The sequence below is a fragment of the Rhopilema esculentum genome, chromosome 12, assembly GCF_057945365.1.
Source record: "Rhopilema esculentum isolate cy_ngs chromosome 12, ASM5794536v1, whole genome shotgun sequence".
Classification (NCBI taxonomy): domain Eukaryota; kingdom Metazoa; phylum Cnidaria; class Scyphozoa; order Rhizostomeae; family Rhizostomatidae; genus Rhopilema; species Rhopilema esculentum.
The window spans coordinates 4770360-4785941 of NC_142826.1; the positions used below are offsets into that span (position 1 = coordinate 4770360).

The 15582-nt window shown below is 33.6% G+C and overlaps 1 long non-coding RNA gene across 1 annotated transcript; it reads left to right on the forward strand.

Moving 5' to 3' along the window:
• The first annotated feature begins 12 nt into the window (after positions 1-12).
• Positions 13-9759, forward strand: LOC148958711 (uncharacterized). The gene is made up of 4 exons (XR_016144481.1): positions 13-1811; positions 3167-3255; positions 7919-8016; positions 8455-9759. It is a non-coding gene; the product is annotated as an uncharacterized LOC148958711 (long non-coding RNA).
• Positions 9760-15582: the final 5823 nt, after the last annotated feature.

The following is a 15582-nucleotide window of genomic DNA, read 5'->3' on the forward strand; positions in this document are numbered from 1 at the left end:
GAAAACGTGTCATCAACACAAGGATCTTGTCTTTAAACAAAACGTTTTTTGGTTTACTAATGTAAATATCTCAGAAGGAGCAAAAATGTCACAAGTATTTTCTCGAAATCATTTGCCTCCTCCAATGACCTCAATCATATCAAAAAGGTCAAGAAGAAAAAACCAGCATTTTTCTCGCGCGAATATTGACAGGCAAGTAAGTAATATAGTTGTGAGAAACCAAAAAAAACATACAAAAGAGTTTTACTAGATATCTAGTTTCTTTTTTCGTATTTTTTTTAAATTATAAGGAATTTTCACGTTTCAACCTTTTTTTAAACTTTTATCAATACGTACTATTTTTTTTGAAGTAAGACGTCAAAAATCAAAAATTCCAATTTTTCCAAGGCTTGCATTTTGGTGCAAAGCTCCAACCTAATTTTTCTCAAGTAAAACAGGGTACATGAAGTTTCCCGGCTAATAATCACATTTATTCTTTAATTCGCAAGCTTTTCATATTTCCGAAGTGTTTTTTAGAAAAATACTAACATTCGATATTTTCAATTTTCAAAAACGAAAGGCAAACCTTTTGCTCCATTCTCGAACCTAGCGTTCTTCTAGGAAACAAAATTACATAACGCTTTTAGACTCCTGAACACGTCTAAACCTTTTCTAAACATTTAACCAACCTATAAGAAATATTTGGACCGAAAATAATGACCTTTTTTAAACATTTTAGATGACTCGATTATTGATAAAAAAGACTGTCAGTTTTTTCGCCACTTTTTTCGTCTAGAATCTGACCAAAAAAAATTGAATTTCGTTCTGGTATAGTAAAAACCCTTTTTAACAAAAATCAAAGACACTTGGACGGCTCAACTTTTTAAAAAAGTAATTTAGAAACTTTTTGCTTACATATGATTAGAATAAACACAAATTGAATGTAATTTTGCCATGAATGTCGTTTTCTTAAAGAAATGGATTTTCTAGGGGGCTCGGCTCTTGATTAAAAGATTAAGTCTATAACCTTAGAAAAATCATAAAATATTTTCAAACTCTTATTCTAAAAGCCAGGTATTTTGCTGACATATGATCAGAATAAAAATAAATTGAAATTAGTTTTGGTATGAGATAGTTCTTTTTAAAAAAGGACTTTTTAGAAAGCTAATTATTGAATAAGAGAATAAAGCTGTGTCATTGGAAAAATTATCAGGCTTAAAATATTTCGAAATTTGGACGTTGTACTGAATTGGAGAACTGCTCTTGCATCATCTGCTTTCTCAAAAGTGTGGCGAAATCGAAGCATGAAGTTAACGTTGGAGACTAGAATTTATAACGCCTGTGTTCTACACGTGCTTTTGTACGGCAAGAGACGAAGCGGAGAGGGCAAGAGAAGAAGCTGAGAGGGCAAGCAAAGAAGCTGAGAGGGCAAGAGAAGAAGCTGAAAGGGCAAGAGAAGAAGCTAGATGTTTTTGACCAGAAACGTTCAAGACGAATCCTGAGAGTAAGATGGCAGCATCGTGTACAAAACGAATCGCATCAAGAAACGCTTAGGGTAAAGTGAGAAAGACGCGGCTCCGGTGGTTCGGTCATGTGGCCCGGATAAACAGCTATAGAATTACTAAGCAGAAAATGGAAGTGAGACCACGAAGAGGTCAAGGAAGAGCTGAGCGGCAACGAATGACATGGCAAGCACCAGTTGAAAAAGACTTGGCACCATATGGATGGGGGCAAAGCGGCTAGCGCAGAGCCGGGCAGACTGGAAGGGTTTGTGTCCCGGGTCGGCGTCAGCTGAAAACGGAAGAAAAAGAAGAAGATTTTTTCTAGAGAAGGTAAGGCTATAGATTTTTTCAAAAAATTTTCTTCGAAGAATTAATTACGTCACTTACATATGGGCATTGACTACAGCTCTGGAAAGATGGTAGTATTCTTGAAAAAGAAGCCTTTTGGACACGTCAATGTTTGCTAAAAAAATGAAGTTACAGCTTTTGAAAAAATCATCAAATTTTTTCGAAACTTTTTTTTTCGAAAACCAGTTATTTCCTTTACACATAAGCAGAGAATACGTAAATTGACTTAAGTTCTTGAATGAAGAACGTTTCCTTGAAAAATTAATAACTTTTGGACGTGTCAATTTTTGTTTAAAAAGTAAGATATAGCCTTAGAAAAATTGTGAAATGTTTTCGTAATTTTTCATTCTAAAACTTTGTTAATTCATTTATATATGAACAGAATATACATAAATTGACTTTGGTTTTGGAATGAAGGTCGTTTGTTGACACAATAAGGATTTGTTGGATCGGTCATATTTTGCTTAAAAAGAAAGCCTTAGAAAAATCATCCAATTTTTTTGAAATTTTTTTCTTCTAAATGCCAGTTTTCAAATCAAATTATAAATTGTCTGTTGATCCGGAATAAGGGAGGTTTCCTTGAAAAAGTAAGTACATGTTCGGCGGATCATTTTTGCTTAAAAAGTAAGGCCTTAAAAAATTGTAAAAAATCTTGGAAAAATTATCGGACAGGGTCAGGGGGAGGGGGCAAAAAGGTTTAGAGGAACAGGGGAATCCGTTTTTTTGAAGGGACATTAACGGTGATCAAGGGAACATTTTGACAAGTTCTCGATACTCTTTTAAAGAACATTAAATTAACATTGTTTGGGACAGGAGAGGTCTTTTGAAACTTTTTAGGAACACAGACATAGTCGGGCTATCGAAGAAACTTATTTAGTTATTTTGAAAGCAACAAAAGATGCGATCCTCTGCTTGCATACAAAATAAGTTATTTGTAAACTAAGATATTTCTAAATGTCAACATGTTGGCACCATTTTAAAAAAGGGTTTTGACCATTGCTACCTTGGTTCCTATTGAATGAAGAGAACAAGAAATTTCCTTCCATGGCAGGCACAATATTTGTAAAAAACTGCTTGGATTTCTCGAAATACAAATAGCTCAGATCAAACGAAATCACATCTTTTGGTAGCGTACGTAACTGTCAAAAAAAGTTTAGGGCATGCTCCTAGAAGGAACGAGCAAATTCATGATAGGTTACAGATTGGTTTAGAATCAGCAACGTATTTTGCTGGTCCTTCTGTTGCCCTTCTTTTGAAAACCGTTAGCTTTAAAATAAGGTTGAGAATGAAAGTCGAAGATGAGTACTGAGGGGTTTTTATCAGTCCCTCTTTTGCAGGTGGCTTTTCATTGATTCAGATACATCTGAAGACAAAACGTCATTCCAACATGGTCCAGAACAACACGATGCAATAAAATACTCCCCTGGTAATGTTCATTTATTTACTTTTACTTTTATCCTCTTTTTCCTTCTAAAGGCGAGTTTTTATCTTGGTTATTGCAGTTGTGGCAGCACCTCAGCCCATGAGGGTTTATTTCACAAAAATTCTTTTAGGTTGGGGGCTCATTAGAGGAGGGAGGGGCTCATTAGAAGATGGGGCTTATCTTAGGACTTGCGATATTCACAATTACAGGGAAGTAATAGCTTTCTCGAAATTAAAGTTGTTCTGTCAAGTTGACATTGCACTATAATCACGTTTTCTTATTGGATTTTATACAGATGTGCATGAGTATGCTAAGCTATCATTGCGTTTCTGGGTTGGAGGGCACAGGATTTCTTGGACACATTGACCACGCCCAGTTTCACAGATGAGTAGGAGGCTTGTCATGCCTATACTTTCATTTAAAGACCCCTACTTTCCCAAGCAGAAAGCTAATTGGAGTTCATGTTGTGGAATTACGGACATGAACAACAATGACCTATTTAAAGAATTGAATGGGTCTTTTAAGGAAGGATACATTGAGACTTAGAGAAAACCATTCTAATATGCTCAGGAAGTTGATGACTCCAAAGGTCATAGTCTTGAGAAGGTGACACTGAAGGAATAAATACATTCAACAAACAGTGTTACATATTGAAACAAATAACTACTATAATATTCCCCAAGTGTAAATGCCCGTTATTGTCTTTGAATTAAGTGTGCTAATGTCCGTTTCTTTAAAAGGATCTTCGTTTCTGAGAGGCCTTTTTCTGTGACAAGACTCTATAAAGCACTTCAGCGACAGTCCTCCGTTGTCTTTTAGGAGTCGGCTTTGGGACATCCAAAATCCTTTCTGCATCCTTTCTTGGAAGTACAACTGGTTTGTTGCCTCCGCCTATCGTTTCAACAACGTAATTTGTTGCTCCCATGTTGTTGAGCCCATTTTCGTCATTTGCCTCATCAAACTCAGCTTCATATCTATCAAGAATCGGTGTAGTTCTACGTTTCAGTCCACTGGAGTTTTTTTGAAACGTGCTTGATCTATCGGCAGGGGAATAACTTTCAGACGAGCGTCCTTTTGAAATCTTTGCAAAATAAGCATCATCTTCCTCGAGGTCAGCTCTGATCTTTGCATCTAATTTCCTCAACTCACTGTCGTCTTGATCACTTTTTTCTGAATTTCCAATTCGATAATCATTTTCATGAGAAACGAAAAACTGTTTGTCTTTTCCTGCTGCTTTGCCTACTCTGTTATTTAAATGATCATCAGACTCATTCTCGTTGTTCCTTTTTAAAAATAAATCATGGTTTTTTTTCCATTCTATCCACTTGAAGTAAGAATCACAGGTTTCCTGATCCTCTTTTCCATCGTCACAGTCTTTTTTAAAGTTCGAGATGCTACTCTCCTCAGTGTTTTTTATATTACGTTTGCGACGTATCACGTTTATTTCTTCGTCTTTCACTTTCATTAGATCGTGAAACGAGTCACATGTTTCTTTGTCTTCTTTCCCTTCTTTGCAAGCCTTTTCGAAATCTGAGATCTCAAGATGTGATTTATATTCTTCTTCATTCTCTTTTGTTTCTATCAATTTCCTTGCATCGCGTTTGCTACGAAGTATCTTTTTTTCCTCTTCTTTCTCTTTCATTAGATTATAGAAGGAATCACAGGTATCTTTGTCTTCTGTCCCTTCTTCGCAAGCCTTTTTGAAATCTGAGATCTCAAGATGTGATTTATATTCTTCTTCACTCTCTTCTGTTTCTATCAATTTCTTTGCATCGCGTTTGCGACGAAGTACCTTCTTTTCCTCTTCTTTCTCTTTTATTAGATTGTAGAAGGAATCACAGGTATCTTTGTCTTCTGTCCCTTCTTCGCAAGCCTTTTTAAAATCTGAGATCTCAAAATTGGATTCATAATCTACTTTCTTCATTCCAGGTTCTTTTTCAACTTCACGTTTGGAACGGAGGTTTGAGTGTTCGTTGGAGATTTTGTTGAGTTGACTCTCGTGAGCTTCTTTCCAGGATAACCACTCATTGTAAGAGTCACAAGTAGCCTTGTCCTCGTTTCCCTTCTCACACTCTGTCTTGAAATCATCGATCTCTGATTCCAAGTTACCATGTTCCTGTTCAGCTTCGCGTTTGAAACGGACGTTTGAGTGTTCGTTGGAGATTTTGTTGAGTTGACTCTGATGAGCTTCTTTCCAGGATAACCACTCATTGTAAGAGTCACAAGTAGCCTTGTCCTCGTTTCCCTTCTCACACTCTGTCTTGAAATCATCGATCTCTGATTTCAAGTTACCATGTTCCTGTTCAGCTTCGCGTTTGAAACGGACGTTTGAGTGTTCGTTGGAGACTTTGTTGAGTTGACTCTCGTGAGCTTCTTTCCAGGATAACCACTCATTGTAAGAGTCACAAGTAGCCTTGTCCTCGTTTCCCTTCTCACACTCTGTCTTGAAATCATCGATCTCTGATTCCAAGTTACCATGTTCCTGTTCAGCTTCGCGTTTGAAACGGACGTTTGAGTGTTCGTTGGAGACTTTGTTGAGTTGGTTCTCGTGAGCTTCTTTCCAGGATAACCACTCATTGTAAGAGTCACAAGTAGCCTTGTCCTCGTTTCCCTTCTCACACTCTGTCTTGAAATCATCGATCTCTGATTCCAAGTTACCATGTTCCTGTTCAGCTTCGCGTTTGAAACGGACGTTTGAGTGTTCGTTGGAGACTTTGTTGAGTTGACTTTCGTGAGCTTCTTTCCAGGATAACCACTCATTGTAAGAGTCACAAGTAGCCTTGTCCTCGTTTCCCTTCTCACACTCTGTCTTGAAATCATCGATCTCTGATTCCAAGTTACCATGTTCCTGTTCAGCTTCGCGTTTGAAACGGACGTTTGAGTGTTCGTTGGAGACTTTGTTGAGTTGACTTTCGTGAGCTTCTTTCCAGGATAACCACTCATTGTAAGAGTCACAAGTAGCCTTGTCCTCGTTTCCCTTCTCACACTCAGTCTTGAAATCATCGATCTCTGATTCCAAGTTACCATGTTCCTGTTCAGCTTCGCGTTTGAAACGGACGTTTGAGTGTTTTTTTGTGAACTCAATGGTTGGTGTCTCTTTCTCTTGTTCCAAGTCTCTACTGATTCGTTCCAATATTTTTTGCGCCATCTGTTTTAGCGAATCTGAGTCATGACTCGATCTGCAGGAAGGATTGGCGTTGTCCGGTGAACAGAGAGGCCCTTTGCTCTTTTCCGTTAGCTCTTGTTCTTCAGATTCTGTTCTAGCTGTTGTAGAAAGACATAGTTTAGTAGTTTTCTTTGATAACCTTTTGTTATTATGTTAAGTTATATGATTTATACATAAGAGCTTTGTAAGATCATCTTTAGATTCTCAAATGATAACAAGAGTTCAATGTTGCTTTTTTCCTGACAAGGTAGCTTTATCAAACTATTTCATGTAGGCAAAATATAAACTGTTAATCTTGTAGCTGTTAAATTTTCAAGACTATAGGTTACTGAAATAAAGCAAGAAATACCTGCTAAAGGTGACTCTGGGAGCGTTCCAAGATGAGTTTCATCATTGAAGTTCGTTGTCATTTTGGTCGGATGGGTTGCCTGAAAAAATGTTAAAAACTAAATCTCAAACGTTGAATTTTGAAGTCAAGGTTGCAATTTCTAGATAATTATCATAAGGAAGGATTTAACAAGCTGTGAAGTACAGAAGAATGTTAATAGTTATCGATTTCTTGCAGTCGAGACGACGTACCTCAATCTTATTCCGCAATTTAATCGGACAAAGATTACTTACCGGTATCGGTTTGGCGTAGACAGCTCGTCCACGTCCATCAGGTCCTGCCCCAAACAGGCAGAAAAGCGTCAATAATGTTACCACGATCATAATTATCGTAGAAACACTTCGAATTTCACAGAAATTTAACCCTAAATTTCCACAGTACACTAGCAAAATGCAATCACCCGCTCGTGTCAACAAATAAAGATTTGTAAAGCTGATTGCCAATGTTTCCAAATTAATGTGACGATTTGTGTCAAATCATACGTCACATTAGTAACAGAAAGTCACTTGACATATCTCGGGCCCTGTGATTGGTAGAAACGTTAGAAATGACGATCAATCTATTAATCAGCATTGTCTGGCCTCATTGTTGGATCACGAAACATAAACTTGAAGTTTGGTTCACATTTCCTATATATTTTCATATTTTTATATATGATTTTAAGAGAAACTTACGCTAACTCAAAAACTTCGTGGTATAAATTTTCGGTGGTTAAACGTTGTCAAAAAAGTTTCCAACTTTTCAAAGTTTCGTCGTGATTCAATTTCGACTTGGATTTTTAACAGTGCAAAGATAGAAGCCTTTTGCCAATTTTGTAAGGGGCGGAGCCATGCAATTCTTTAAAATACTCAGTGCATTAGGCACCGACTGCACAAATGTATTTTCTCATTCCATAGAATAGTAAAATATGCAAATTCTCAAAATTCTTATGTGCAAAAACATTTCGTAGTGATTATTTAAAATTTAGTTGAAGAAAATTGCGTCAAATCATTTGTCCCAAGAAACTTTTCAACGACACAATTTTTTTAGTTTTATATATTGCAAAAGAATTGTGTGCATTGGATTTGGCTTATGTAGATACTTTCATCGCATAATTTTAATTGCTTTCTTAGATGGCAAGTACCTGGCAGTTGGGTCTCACGATAACTTCATCTACTTGTACAATGTTTCTGATGATGGAAGAACATACAAAAAATGCGGCAAACTTAGTGTGAGTTTCGAAACTTTGCTTAATATGAGTTGTTTTCTGATTTATTATCTAGTTTTTGTTTATCGAGCTTTATTCAAGGTGTTTACGAAAGTGTTCTTTTAAATAGTTTTGTTTCTTCTCGTTGGCTTACCTTTACATGACGCTTTGTGTGGCCTAATGCCAAACATTTCTAAAAGTTTGATTAAGTTCTGTAAGCATGCCGGGGCCAAGCCTTTGATAACTGTAGCCCTGGTGTGGACTTTCCAACATTTGGCCTAGCCATGGCTTGTTTGCGAAAATTGTTAAAAAGGATAACGACAAATTGTATGTAGAATTAAGACTCAAGTTGCCCTGCTGCGCAGTGCTACGGGTGGAGAAAATGTTGCCAGTGCTCAAAATCTATCGCCTTATAAGCACAACCGATTTGCTGTTTGATATCTTTATGTTTTTTTTGCTCAGGGTCACTCGAGTTTTGTCACGCATTTGGACTCGCCAAAAGATAGTCAGCATATTCAGAGCAACTCTGGAGACTATGAAATTCTTTACTGTAAGTAATCTTTTTTATCACAATAAAAGTAAATACCAAATTCAAATTAATCATTGTTCAGATGGAGGCAAAAAACATAACTTTATCGAATTGCCTCCACACCCAACATTACAGATATTCCAAAACTTTATACACTATAAGTACACAATACAGCACAATACAGCACAATACAGCACAATACAGCACAATACAGCACAATACAGCACAATACAGCACAATAAAGCACAATAAAGCACAATACAGCACAATACAGCACAATACAGCACAATACAGCACAATACAGCACAATACAGCACAATACAGCACAGTACAGCAGAAATTTTCCGACGACTAAATTTTATGTATTGAAAAGGATTTTGTGCATTAAGCCCTGGCAAAACGACTAAACATTTCTCTTAAAATTTCACTCAACTTTTGTTTAGTGAAGTTGAGCAAAGTTTAGCGAGGGTGGCAAAAGGTGACTAAACTTTTCACTAAACTTCACTCAACCTTTTTGAACTGCGAGCTGTCTATGACGCTGTTGGGTTGTAGGGGATCTTGCATAGGAATTTGCATTTGGTTTATTTTGCTGCATGCGCAAGCCGTGCATAAAAATGCGAATTGGATGAAGCGACGGGGAAAGAAAAGACTTTTAACACATTGACAACAAAGTTAACTGTTGAAGTAGACACAGTGGCGTACAACGAGATATGCAGATGCGAGTGCAAATGTCTAATAAAGGCTTTTTGGGTCACGTAGAGAAAGGAAAACCAACGATAATCGACAAAAACATTCGTATTTCCACAGCTAGAGCGCCTGCGCGATCACAACAAATGTTTAAATGATGGCAAAAGGACTAAACATTTGCTAAACAACACTAAACAACGCTAAGCATTTTTGACCAGGATCAAAGTTTGCTCAACAACACTCAACACGACAAAACAACACTAAACAGGGTGGCAAAACGACTAAACTCTCAATAAATGTTGGCAAAACTTTTTGGACGGTTCGTCCCTTGCCCAAAAAGTAAGGCTATAGCCTTGGAAAATCTTTAAATTTTTCGAAATTTTTTCTTCTAAAAGTCAGTTATTTCCTTCAAATTAATCAGAATGGACATGAACTGAGTTTCCTTTTTTAAAAAAAGAATGTTTTTTTGAAAAAAATAAGGACTTTTTGGACGGTTCGTCCTTTGCATGAAAGTAAATCTATAGACTTGGCAAAATCTTCAAAATTTTCGAAAATTTTTTCTCCTAAAAGTCAGTTATTTCCTTCCAATTTAATCAGAATTGACATCAACTGAGTTTCCTTTTTAAAGAAAGTATGTTTTTTTGAATTAATAAGGACTTTGGACGGTTCGTGCTTCGACAAAAAGGTAAGGCTATAGCCTTTGAAAAATCTTCAAACTTTTCGAAAAATTTTTCTATTAAAAGACAGTTATTTCCTTTAAATTTATTCAGAATTGACATAAACTGAATTTTCTTTTTAAAGAAAATATGTTTTTTTGAAAAAATAAGGACTTTTGGACGGTTCGTCCTTCGCCAATAAAGTAAGGCTATAGCCTTGGAAAAATCATCAATTTTTCGAATTTTTTTTCTCCTAAAAGTCAGTTATTTCCTTTAAATTTATTCAGAATTGACATAAACTGAGTTATCTCTTTAAGGAAATAATGTTTTTTTGAAAAAATAAGGACTTTTGGATGGTTCGTCCTTTGCCAAAAAAGTAAGGCTATAGCCTTGGAAAAATCTTCAAATTTTTCGAAAATTTTTTTTCCTAAAAGTTAGTTATTTCCTTTAAATTTATTCAGAATTGACATTAACTGAGTTATCTCTTTAAAGAAATACTGTTTTTTTCAAAAAATAAGGACTTTTGGACGGTTCGTCCATTGCCAAAAAAGTAAGGCTATAGCCTTGGAAAAATCTTCAAATTTTTCGAAATTTTTTTTTCCTAAAAGTTAGTTATTTCCTTTAAATTTATTCAGAATTGACATAAACTGAGTTATCTCTTAAAAGAAATACTGTTTTTTTGAGAAAATAATGACTTTTGGACGGTTCGTCCATTGCCAAAAAAGTAAGGCTATAGCCTTGGAAAAATCTTCAAAATTTTCGAAAATTGTTTTTCCTAAAAGTCAGCTATTTCTTTTAAATTCAATCAGAATTGACATAAACTGAATTGTTGTTTTAAGGAAAAAATGTTTTTTGAAAAAATAAGGACTTTTGGACGGTTCGTCCTTCGCCAAAAAAGTAAGGCTATAGCCTTGGAAAAATCATCAATTTTTTCGAATTTTTTTTTCCTAAAAGTCAGCTGATTTTTCTTTAAATTAATGAGAATTGACATAAACTGAGTTTCCTCTTTAAAGAAAGAAAGTTTTTTTGAAAAAAAAGGAGTTTTGGACGGTTCGTCCTTCGCCAAAAAAGTAAGGCCTTGGAAAAATCTTCAATTTTTTCGAATATTTTTTCTCCTAAAAGTCAGCTAATTTTCCTTTAAATTTATTCAGAATTGACATAAACTGAGTTTCCTCTTAAAGAAGAATGTTTTTTTTGCAAAAATAAGGACTTTTTGGACGGTTCGTCCTTCGCCAAAAAAGAAAGGCTATAGCCTTGGAAAAATCTTCAAAATTTTCGAAAAAATTTTTTCCTTAAAGTCAGCTGATTTTTCTTTAAATTAATGAGAATTGACATAAACTGAGTTTCCTCTTTAAAGAAAGAAAGTTTTTTTGAAAAAATAAGTACTTTTGGACGGTTCGTCCTTCGCCAAAAAAGTAAGGCTATAGCCTTGGAAAAATCTTCAATTTTTTCGAATTTTTTTTTCCTAAAAGTCAGCTGATTTTTCTTTAAATTAATGAGAATTGACATAAACTGAGTTTCCTCTTTAAAGAAAGAAAGTTTTTTTGAAAAAAAAGGAGTTTTGGACGGTTCGTCCTTCGCCAAAAAAGTAAGGCCTTGGAAAAATCTTCAATTTTTTCGAATATTTTTTCTCCTAAAAGTCAGCTAATTTTCCTTTAAATTTATTCAGAATTGACATAAACTGAGTTTCCTCTTAAAGAAGAATGTTTTTTTGCAAAAATAAGGACTTTTTGGACGGTTCGTCCTTCGCCAAAAAAGAAAGGCTATAGCCTTGGAAAAATCTTCAAAATTTTCGAAAAAATTTTTTCCTTAAAGTCAGCTGATTTTTCTTTAAATTAATGAGAATTGACATAAACTGAGTTTCCTCTTTAAAGAAAGAAAGTTTTTTTGAAAAAATAAGTACTTTTGGACGGTTCGTCCTTCGCCAAAAAAGTAAGGCTATAGCCTTGGAAAAATCTTCAATTTTTTCGAATTTTTTTTCCCTAAAAGTCAGCTGATTTTTCTTTAAATTAATGAGAATTGACATAAACTGAGTTTCCTCTTTAAAGAAAGAAAGTTTTTTTGAAAAAAAAAGGAGTTTTGGACGGTTCGTCCTTCGCCAAAAAAGTAAGGCCTTGGAAAAATCTTCAATTTTTTCGAATATTTTTTCTCCTAAAAGTCAGCTAATTTTCCTTTAAATTTATTCAGAATTGACATAAACTGAGTTTCCTCTTAAAGAAGAATGTTTTTTTGCAAAAATAAGGACTTTTTGGACGGTTCGTCCTTCGCCAAAAAAGAAAGGCTATAGCCTTGGAAAAATCTTCAAAATTTTCGAAAAAATTTTTTCCTTAAAGTCAGCTGATTTTTCTTTAAATTAATGAGAATTGACATAAACTGAGTTTCCTCTTTAAAGAAAGAAAGTTTTTTTGAAAAAAAAAGTACTTTTGGACGGTTCGTCCTTCGCCAAAAAAGTAAGGCTATCGCCTTGGAAAAATCTTCAATTTTTTCGAATATTTTTTCTCCTAAAAGTCAGCTAATTTTCCTTTAAATTTATTCAGAATTGACATTAACTGAGTTATCTCTTTAAAGAAATAATGTTTTTTTGAAAAAATAAGGACTTTTGGACGGTTCGTCCATTGCCAAAAAAGTAAGGCTATAGCCTTGGAAAAGTTTCAATTTTTTCGAAAAATTATTCTCCTAAAAGTCAGTTATTTCTTTTAAATTTAACCAAAATTGACATAAACTGAATTGTTGTTTTAAAGAAAGAATGTTTTTTGAAAAAATAAGTACTTTTGGACGGTTCGTCCTTCGCCAAAAAAGTAAGGCTATAGCCTTGGAAAAATCATCAATTTTTCGAATTTTTTTTCTCCTAAAAGTCAGTTATTTCCTTTAAATTTATTCAGAATTGACATAAACTGAGTTATCTCTTTAAGGAAATAATGTTTCTTTGAAAAAATAAGGACTTTTGGACGGTTCGTCCATTGCCAAAAAAGTAAGGCTATAGCCTTGGAAAAGTTTCAATTTTTTCGAAAAATTATTCTCCTAAAAGTCAGTTATTTCCTCTAAATTTAATCAAAATTGTCATAAACTGAATTGTTGTTTTAAAGAAAGAATGTTTTTTGAAAAAATTAGTACTTTTGGACGGTTCGTCCTTCGCCAAAAAAGTAAGGCTATAGCCTTGGAAAAATCATCAATTTCTTCGAAAAATCTTTTTCCTTCAAGTCAGCTGATTTTTCTTTAAATTAATGAGAATTGACATAAACTGAGTTTCCTCTTTAAAAAAAAATTTTTTTTTGAAAAAATAAGGACTTTTGGACGGTTCGTCCTTCGCCAAAAAAGTAAGGCTATAGCCTTGGAAAAATCATCAATTTTTTCGAATTTTTTTTTCCTAAAAGTCAGCTGATTTTTCTTTAAATTAATGAGAATTGACATAAACTGAGTTTCCTCTTTAAAGAAAGAAAGTTTTTTTGAAAAAAAAGGAGTTTTGGACGGTTCGTCCTTCGCCAAAAAAGTAAGGCCTTGGAAAAATCTTCAATTTTTTCGAATATTTTTTCTCCTAAAAGTCAGCTAATTTTCCTTTAAATTTATTCAGAATTGACATAAACTGAGTTTCCTCTTAAAGAAGAATGTTTTTTTGCAAAAATAAGGACTTTTTGGACGGTTCGTCCTTCGCCAAAAAAGAAAGGCTATAGCCTTGGAAAAATCTTCAAAATTTTCGAAAAAATTTTTTCCTTAAAGTCAACTGATTTTTCTTTAAATTAATGAGAATTGACATAAACTGAGTTTCCTCTTTAAAGAAAGAAAGTTTTTTTGAAAATATAAGTACTTTTGGACGGTTCGTCCTTCGCCAAAAAAGTAAGGCTATAGCCTTGGAAAAATCTTCAATTTTTTCGAATATTTTTTCTCCTAAAAGTCAGCTAATTTTCCTTTAAATTTATTCAGAATTGACATTAACTGAGTTATCTCTTTAAAGAAATAATGTTTTTTTGAAAAAATAAGGACTTTTGGACGGTTCGTCAATTGCCAAAAAAGTAAGGCTATAGCCTTGGAAAAGTTTCAATTTTTTCGAAAAATTATTCTCCTAAAAGTCAGTTATTTCTTTTAAATTTAATCAAAATTGACATAAACTGAGTTTCCTCTTTAAAGAAAAATTTTTTTTTAACAAATAAGGACTTTTGGACGGTTCGTCCTTCGCCAAAAAAGTAAGGCTATAGCCTTGGAAAAATCATCAATTTTTTCGAATTTTTTTTCTCCTAAAAGTCAGTTATTTCCTTTAAATTTATTCAGAATTGACATAAACTGAGTTATCTCTTTAAAGAAATAATGTTTTTTTGAAAAAATAAGGACTTTTTGACGGTTCGTCCTTTGCCAAAAAAGTAAGGCTATAGCCTTGGAAAAATCTTCAAATTTTTCGAAAATTTTTTTTCCTAAAAGTTAGTTATTTCCTTTAAATTTATTCAGAATTAACATAAACTGTGTTATCTCTTTAAAGAAATACTGTTTTTTTGAAAAAATAAGGACTTTTGGACGGTTTGTCCATTGCCAAAAAAGTAAGGCTATAGCCTTGGAAAAATCATCAATTTTTCGAATTTTTTTTCTCCTAAAAGTCAGTTATTTCCTTTAAATTTATTCAGAATTGACATAAACTGAGTTATCTCTTTAAGGAAATAATGTTTTTTTGAAAAAATAAGGACTTTTGGACGGTTCGTCCATTGCCAAAAAAGTAAGGCTATAGCCTTGGAAAAGTTTCAATTTTTTCGAAAAATTATTCTCCTAAAAGTCAGTTATTTCCTTTAAATTTAATCAAAATTGACATAAACTGAATTGTTGTTTTAAAGAAAGAATGTTTTTTGAAAAAAAAAGTACTTTTGGACGGTTCGTCCTTCGACAAAAAAGTAAGGCTATAGCCTTGGAAAAATCATCAATTTTTTCGAAAAATGTTTTTCCTTAAAGTCAGCTGATTTTTCTTTAAATTAATGAGAATTGACACAAACTGAGTTTCCTCTTTAAAGAAAGAAAGTTTTTTTGAAAAAAAAGGACTTTTGGACGGTTCGTCCTTCGCCAAAAAATTAAGGCAATAGCCTTGGAAAAATCTTCAATTTTTTCGAATATTTTTTCTCCTAAAAGTCAACTAATTTTCCTTTAAATTTATTCAGAATTGACATAAACTGAGTTTCCTCTTTAAAGAAAGAATGTTTTTTTGCAAAAATAAGGACTTTTTGGACGGTTCGTCCTTCGCCAAAAAAGTAAGGCTATAGCCTTGGAAAAGTTTCAATTTTTTCGAAAAATTATTCTCCTAAAAGTCAGTTATTTCCTCTAAATTTAATCAAAATTGACATAAACTGAATTGTTGTTTTAAAGAAAGAATGTTTTTTGAAAAAATAAGTACTTTTGGACGGTTCGTCCTTCGCCAAAAAAGTAAGGCTATAGCCTTGGAAAAATCATCAATTTTTTCGAAAAATCTTTTTCCTTCAAGTCAGCTGATTTTTCTTTAAATTAATGAGAATTGACATAAACTGAGTTTCCTCTTTAAAGAAAAATTTTTTTTTTAAAAAATGAGGATTTTTGGACGGTTCGTCCTTCGCCAAAAAAGTAAGGCTATAGCCTTGGAAAAATCATCAATTTTTTCGAATTTTTTTTCTCCTAAAAGTCAGTTATTTCCTTTAAATTTAATCAAAATTGACATAAACTGAGTTTCCTCTTTAAAGAAAAATTTTTTTTTTAACAAATAAGGACTTT